This window comes from Ambystoma mexicanum, chromosome 1p (assembly GCF_040938575.1).
Source record: "Ambystoma mexicanum isolate Mex_15411 chromosome 1p, UKY_AmexF1_1, whole genome shotgun sequence".
NCBI classification, from domain to species: Eukaryota; Metazoa; Chordata; class Amphibia; order Caudata; family Ambystomatidae; genus Ambystoma; species Ambystoma mexicanum.
The window spans coordinates 686,280,678-686,288,826 of record NC_090921.1 but is presented as its reverse complement, the minus strand read 5'-3'; positions in this window follow the sequence as shown (position 1 = coordinate 686,288,826).

Sequence of the window (8,149 nt, the reverse complement as noted above, 5' to 3'; positions counted from 1 at the left end):
GGCCTTCTGATAGACTGTCCCGACCATTCCAATCTTTGATCTCTTTTAAGATGGCTCCTATAGGCAATAGGGATGCCACGCTACCTTCCTATACTGTCAATCATAGCCCCAACTCAGTTTCTTTCTGCATACAGAGGAATGGTACTCAGTCAATGGGCAATTTCGAGGGTTGTACTAATGTTGCCAACTTGACTAGTGAGGACAGACCTTTGTATGTAGGCGAACCTGTCTACTTCATTTGCGGTAATGAAGCTTTCCCATGGCTACCTAGGGATTGACAGGGAACCTGTTATTTGGGAATTCTGCTACCAGGAGTATTTATAGCTAGTACCACAGAAATCTCTAGGGTTCGTCCAAGGCGGGACGAGAGCGGTGATACTCCCCCACAAATTCTGGGTGACGTAGCAAATTATGAATTCTGAGGATATTAGAAGACTAGCGAGAGTACTGGAGAAAACCATCTACCGGACCACTGACATACTATATAACATGACTCTAGAACAGAAAGCAATCCAATTAGTGGCGCTACAAAACCGGATGGTATTAGACGTCATCTTGGCTGAGCGTGGTGGAGTATGCAAATTAGAGGGGTCCGCGTGCTGCGTTTTTCGCACCAGATTCCTCCCCAACCATCTTTAAGGCAATACTAAATCTGCATGTCTTAAGCTCTGAAGTGCACGTCCCCGAGGGAAATTGGGATCTTAGTGCTTGGTTTTGGGACTTCTTACGATCTTGGGGATGGAAGCCTCTCTAAGTCTTATTAATTATTCTGGGTATTCTGTAGTTCTGTTGTTGCTGTATACAATGTCTTCCAGCCATATGTTCAATGTTAGGAGGATGTTGTACACAGACTGTGGGAACATTAGGATCAAGGGTACACGCACCGGAAAGAATGACCAGCGAATTTGTGATCAAGGAAATTTCCGCTGCAGATCTTATGGCGATTTGATGAATGTGATTCAGGTTGTATGGACATTGAGACGTGGAGTTACTCGTAAAGTGACTAGTTCTTAGTTTAGCACTTGGCTTAGGCCAAAAGGAGGGTTTGTTAAACGGAAATCATATTATTCCTCCTTTTGATTTATATTGGTCTAAGCCTAGTTGCTCTGCAAAGAAAACCGCGTTGCAAAGTTCCGATTTCTGGTCGACTTCGCCGCCATTTTAGAATCATCCGCCATTTTGATTTCTGTTCGTATGATTCTCTGTTCTAAAATGGTGGACTATGTTTCTAACTTGCAACCAAGCCTCCCGACTTTTGAGTTCTGTTAATGGTTAGAATGTCCGCGGGCCGACTGTTTAGACTTGGTAATGACACCTTGTACTGTGTATGAACTGTTGTCCCAGGATTGTCTGCACTAACAAGCCTCATCCACGAATACACATTGGCGACAATGAAAGGCAAACACCAAGCGTGGACACAGGTTGAACTACATTGTGTTGGGATATAGACGAAGGTTTACTGTGGGATCCGAGAATATACATCGCCATTGTAACTTGATGGAAATACAAACTCATGTAATCCTTCTGCATATTATTGTATAAACTGTATGTGAACTCGGCACTAACTCTAGACTGCAGATTATTAACATGTAGAGGGGCTGGACAATATTGTAGAAATGTATAAAAACATGAATGTTCAGATGCCTGGCACTCTCTCTCCTCTCTTTGACAGGCTGGTTCTCATTGTGGGGTGTTGAGAGCCAGATAGCTATCTGTTTCTATGTTTCTTTGTAAACTGTACAGTAGAATAAAGATCTGTGAATCTTATTATCCCGTGTTTGGTGTATTTCAATTTGTGGTAATCAGCCTCGATATTTCCTTTTGCTTTAACAGCTCAACAAATGAAATCAAAATGGCACCTTGAAATGATATTGCACATGCCTACCCTGCTTGGAATTCATCAGAGACTGCCTCTGATGAAAGCATCAGTGGCAAGTCAAAGCACGGGAATGTGGGGTTCAGATGGGGCATTAAGACGCTAGAAGGGTGACGTTCGAGGTGCTTTATTAATTACCAGATTCCGTAGTATGTTAGAGCAGCTGTGGTAGCAAACCCTGTCCCAGGTGGCATGACATGTGGCACCCAAAACCAACTCGGCAGCACTGAAAAAAGGCTGTTCTGAATCGAACACCAGCTCATAAAAAACCTAACACCAGTTAAAAGAGCTAATACCAACACTACCTAGGGTAGATCTGGACAGCAGATCTGCAAGTGCCCAATACAAACCAGAGCAGCATCCAAAATCAGCTCAACCAGCAACCAACCCATGCCTGACCATCTCAGACAACCTGCTTGAGAAGCACCATCTAGTGGCTAGAGTGGCACCAACAATATATTATGTTGCTGGGTTGTGTACTGAGCAATGCTGCCATGTGCCTGGTCTCTAGGCTATCAAGCAGATCCAAAGGAGTGGGGGCAAGATTAGGTTAGTAGGGCAAGGGGAAAACTATTCAATGGCTTTGCTGTTGTGTTTTGCTGATGCATGCAGACTGGAAGTACCGAAAGGTCTGCCCGTGCGCCTGCATCTAGATATGCAGTATCAGAGGTATAGAGGTATTTGTGTCCAAAAGGGAGAGTTGTGTTCATGTTGTGCTAGGATGATGGGCAGGGGCTGTGGTAGGTGAGGTGATTGTTGAGGTGCAATGTCTTCTTTGATGTATGTTGGGAGGAGTGTTCAAATGCCATGTGTAGGTAGTTTAGTTGGTATATGTATTGTGTATTTAAACTTAGAAGCAGGAGCTTGTGAGATCAGGGAGCAGTCAGTGGAGAAATTGATGTGCAGCTTGGTGAGGGATGCATATAGTATTGAATTCACAGTTAGCAAATCATTGCATTGCCTAGCAAGGCATGATAAAAGACAGGCATAAAAGGCACAACAAACCATTTGAATTCATAACAGAGGAAAAAAGAACCCGGTATACTGCCCCTGGCACCCATACTGCTTGCCTTTCCAGGCAGCTCCAATTTCCATTTGTCACTGTCAAACCATGTCTCTATCTCTTTCTCTCTTGCGCTCTCTCCTCCAGTTTACATTTTCTTCTCTTTCTCTGTCTCGCTAACTTTTACTCTTTCAAATCGATAAATTGCACACTGTGTGCAACAATGACGGGGCAATGGGCAGAGGGGAGGAGATGCTGTAGACTGGGTGCTCCATTCATTAGCATGTTGGTTGGCAAGCTGAGGGCCATCTCAAATCTCACTCTATCATGTTCAGGTGATATGCTCAATGGAGTATGCCAGACCTTTTGCCTGTTGGTCAACAAAGAGAGTTCTTTATGCAGTCATAAGGCAATCAGATTAGGGCCCCGAATTCCTGGTTGTTTCTCCAAGACGTCTACCTTAGTGTCTCCGAATAGCCTCAAACCTCTCTCACACAGCGCACACAGCCACAGATCAGAAAGGCCCTCTCACTGGTGTTTGGGAAGCCCCATAACTTTGGTTTCATAGTGAGGATAAAACCTTGCAGAGAGTTCTTCATGTGGAGGTGAATTTGCTGAGGAGCATGAAACGTCCAATGTGGAGTGGGTTTTCCTTGGAGTGCCCCACAAAGCTATGGTTCACCATCCCATTGCTTAAAAGGGGTGCCACAGCTGCAGGAAGGTGTAGGAAAGGATGCTGACTGTGAAAGAAAAGGTGGTGGGTGTAGGATGTACAATCCACGGACACTGCCATATCAAATGTGCAGTATCTGTGTCCCCTTAGTATGTACTGACCTCCATCAGAGTTCATTGCAAAGCACTGCACGAGAACTAAATTAAAACTATGTCAAACAAAGGTGTTATCTATTTGTATGTCCTTATAGATATAGGGAGGGTCTGATAGGGCTTAACTTCTACACAAAGTGTGAACTGTCCCCACAGGGGGGTTCCCGGAGCCAGGATGTAACCACCTCCACCATAAAGAGCTATTTGTAATACAAAATGGCAAATAAGAAGCCAACACAAGCTCTAGCTGCAGCCAACGCAAGCTTAAGCAGCACCTAACACCAACCCAAGCACTGCCAACACTGGCTAGAATATCACTCACACCCTAAGAGCCTTCAGAAGCCACCACAAGCTCTAGCAGCAGCCAGCGTAAGCTTAGGCAGCACCTAACACCAACCCAAGCACTGCCAACACTGGCTAGAATATCACCCACACCCTAGGAGCCTTCAGAAGCCAACTGAAACTCTAGCAGCAGCCAACGCAAGCTTAAGCAGCACCTAACACGAACCCAAACACTGCCAACACTGGCTAGAATGTCACCTACACCCTAAGAGCCTTCAGAAGCCACCTCAAGCTCTAGCAGCAGCCAACGCAAGCTTTAGCAGCACCTAACACCAGCCCAAGCACTGCCACCATTGGCTAGAAGGTCACCCACACCCTAAGAGCCTTCAGAAGCCAACCCAAGCTGACGCAGAAGCCAACGCAAGCGTAGGTACCACCTAACGCCAACCCAAGCACTGCCAACACTGGCTAGAATATCACCCACACCCTAACAGCCTTCGGAAGCCAACTCAAGCTCTAGCAGCAGCCAACGCAAGTTCAAGCAGCACCTAACACCAGCCCAAGCACTGCCAACACTGGCTAGAATATCACCCACACCCTAAGAGCCCTCAAAAGTCAACTCAAGCTCTAGCAGCAGCCAACGCAAGCTTAAGCAGCACCTAACACCAACCCAAGCATTGCCAACACTGGCTAGAATATCACCCACTCCCTAAGAGCCTTCAGAAGCCAACTCAAGCTCTAGCAGCAGCCAATGCAACTTCCAGCAGCAGCTAACACCAGCCCAAGCACTGCCAACACTGACTAGAATATCACCCACACCCTAGGAGCCTTCAGAAGCCAACTCAAGCTCCAGCAGCGAGCAACGCAAGCATAGACAGCACCTAACACCAACCCAAGCACTGCCAACACTGGCTAGAATATCACCCACATCCTAAGAGCCTTCAGAAGCCACGTCAACCTCTAGCAGCAGCCAACGCAAGCTTAAGCAGCACCTTACACCAGCCCAAGCACTGCCAACACTGGCTAGAATATCACCCACACTCTAAGAGCCGTCAGAAGCCAACTGAAGCTCTTGCAACAGCCAACACAAGCTTACGTTGCACCTAACACCAACCCAAGCACTGCCAACACTGGCTAGAATATCGCCCACACCCTAAGAGCCGTCAGAAGCCAACTCAAGCTCTTGCAACAGCCAACACAAGCTTATGTAGCACCTAACACCAACCCAAGCACTGCCAACACTGGCTAGACTATCACCCACACCCTAAGCACTTTCAGAAGTCAACAAAAGCGTATAAATCCAACCACCAGCAGTTCGAATTCTAGCCATATTATTTAATCCCATTACCATAGTGCAATGTTCCGTTGCTTCACAAATACCTCTGTGCTACATACATACATACAAGCACACATAGATATTTACAATCATAAACACATTCAGCACTGGCTGAGTAGCATCCAACATCTGCTCAAATAGGAGACAGCCAAGCTTGAGCAGCACCTAACAACCGTTTTCCAAGCACCCAAGAGCAACTAACGCAGTACTAAGAGTGTGAGGGTCTAGCAGCACCCAACACCACCCCCTTCTGCTGTCAAAGCTTTCTGCAGCACCCATCCCTGTCCCAAAGCCAACATGTGCAGTACCCAGAACCACTTTCTGCAACAGCCACCCTGAACTATTGGTGCATCCTCCTGCAGCACCCAACTCTGCCCTCGCGGCACTTGGGTGTGCTTGCGGCACTTAGGTGTGCTTGCAGCACTTAGGTGTGCTCGCGGCACTTGGGGGTGCTGAAAAGCATTTATTTTCGTCCTGACCAAACCCAAATCCACTCTGCATAGTTTAAGCTCTTAGAGCCAAGGGATGCGAGGTCTTACGGAAGGTGCTCTGCTTTCAGCGAGCTTCCAAAGTGAAAAGAGTGGGTGCATTAAACACACCTCTCCGGCTACAGCTTCTGCCTCTCTTTCCTCCCCTTCAAGTTGCTCTTAGCCAAGAAGCACGTAATCTGGGATTCATTTTTGACTCTGCTCTTTCTCCTCAGTCTCAAATTGCTTCTCTTGTTTGATCTTGTCATTTTCATCTTTGTAATATTAGGAACATTCTGCCACTTCCGACTTTTTCTTCGAACAAGCATCATTTTGCAAATGGTTAGTCTTTACACCTTAATTACTGCTGTTCTTTGTACGCTGGTCTTCCCAACTAGGCTATTCTTCTGTTGCGCTCTATCTTATGTTCTGCAGCAAGACTTTTTTTGTCTGCCTCTACTTTCAACATGGCATCATATCTATCACCTCTTCACTGGCCTCTGGTCAAGCAATGCTTTGAATTCCAGTTTCTATGTCTCATCTTTAGGAGCATTCATGCACTTCCCCTCCCCACCCCCCGACTCTGATCACCCTGTGCCACCCTCCTAGGGACCTTCGCTCTGCTTTGCATTCTCTTTTATCTGTTCTTCACCCTTGGTGTGCTCCCTCTCACTTTCATTCCAACTTGGAGCTCCTACACCTTGGTATGCCCCCCCTTCCACAATCCTGCCCTACTCTCTGCCTCTTTAAGAAACGTCTAAAACTTGATTTGCTTCAGTCTGTCTCTTCCTCATATAGTCTGTCTCTTCCTCATATTGTCTGTGTCTTCCTTATATTGTCTGTCTCTTCCTCATATTGTCTGTCTCTTCCTCATATAGTAATTTCCATGGTTTACTCTGTTGTTCATTTGACTGTACTGTCGACCATTATGTATACTATTTTGTACAGTGCTTTGGATAAAGGCGCTATATAAGCTTTGTACAAATAGACTAAAATAAAACGCAGCCGATCCGATCTGCCATCCATTCGGTAGTTCTCTTATGGAGGTGGTGATGCTGTAGAACAGGCAGGCTGCCTCCTCCACACCTCCCTCCTGCCTCCATTCCTCAGACTCCTCCCAGTAAATGAATGCCGGGTCCAACAGGCCTTTCCACCTCATTTCAGTTGGAAAGTTTAATGAGAGTTCAGAGCCAGATGTAAATGTGCAGCGCGATTGCTGACTTGCATGTAATTGAAATGTCCTTGGCACTGCTCTCTTGCTCGTAGGCATTCCCTGCAGAGACCGAGAGGAGGAAGAAAAGATGGAAAGCAGGAGGGAGAGTAGATAGAGGAGTGGAGGCCAGAGGAATGGGAGGATGACCCATGAATTGTATCTGGTAAGGTGGACTGTCCCACATAGATACTGAGAGATATTCAGCATTTTATTTATGTATTGACATTTTCCAACTGACTCTACACAGTAATTATGCTGCTTCAGAGCACCAATAGAAAAAGGGTGTGGTGTAGTGAGTGAAGGGGACAGCAAAGGAGCAGAGGACCGAGTATTGTAGCGAGAGGGAGGGGATACCAACTTATAGGGGTTATGCGAACTTTCACTTCTAACCATTGCAGGTAGTTATATTAAGCTTCATAGACTTGTGTTAGTATTAGTAACTACACTTATACAATACCACTTAAAAGTTGACTCTCCTCAAAGCACTGATGATAGGTATTATTGTTAACCAACTCAATTGTACTCAAGCTCAGGATTTATCAACCTCAGAAGGATGACAAACTGAGTTGACTCACTGTAAAATGAACCCATGGTCTTCAGGTTATACACACATATCTTGACTCTGGGTGCATTAATCCACTGGCCTAACATATAGGTTCATAGCACCCCTGACAGTGACCGGTAGGGGTGTTGCTAGGTCTGGAAAAGATCAGGGGCTAAGCTAATGTTGGGACTGGTGGGACTCGGGGCTAGCTAGCCTTTTGGTTGCAGCCCCTGAGCTTCTATCCGGGCTACAACCAAAAGACCCAGGGCAATAGCCCCCTCAGCCCCCCCACCAACGCCTACTTTGGTAAAAGCCCAATCAGCTCCAGCTGTCACCTCACACTACAGACAGTATAGCCTGTGCTTGTATTGAATCTAGCACGGGGCCATCTTAAAGATGTATAGTGTGGAGGGTGCAGACATATTTGGGGCCATGACTCAGTGCTGCAAAATGCCACAATGTACTAAGGGAACCCCCTTTCATTGGTTGGAGATGGTGTGGAGGTCAGAGAGTGATGTGGGGGGGGTGACGTTTGTCAATTTAGTATTGCATAAAATGAGTCTGAGTCAATAAGTAGTTGGTGTGAATCACAAGAGAACCCAC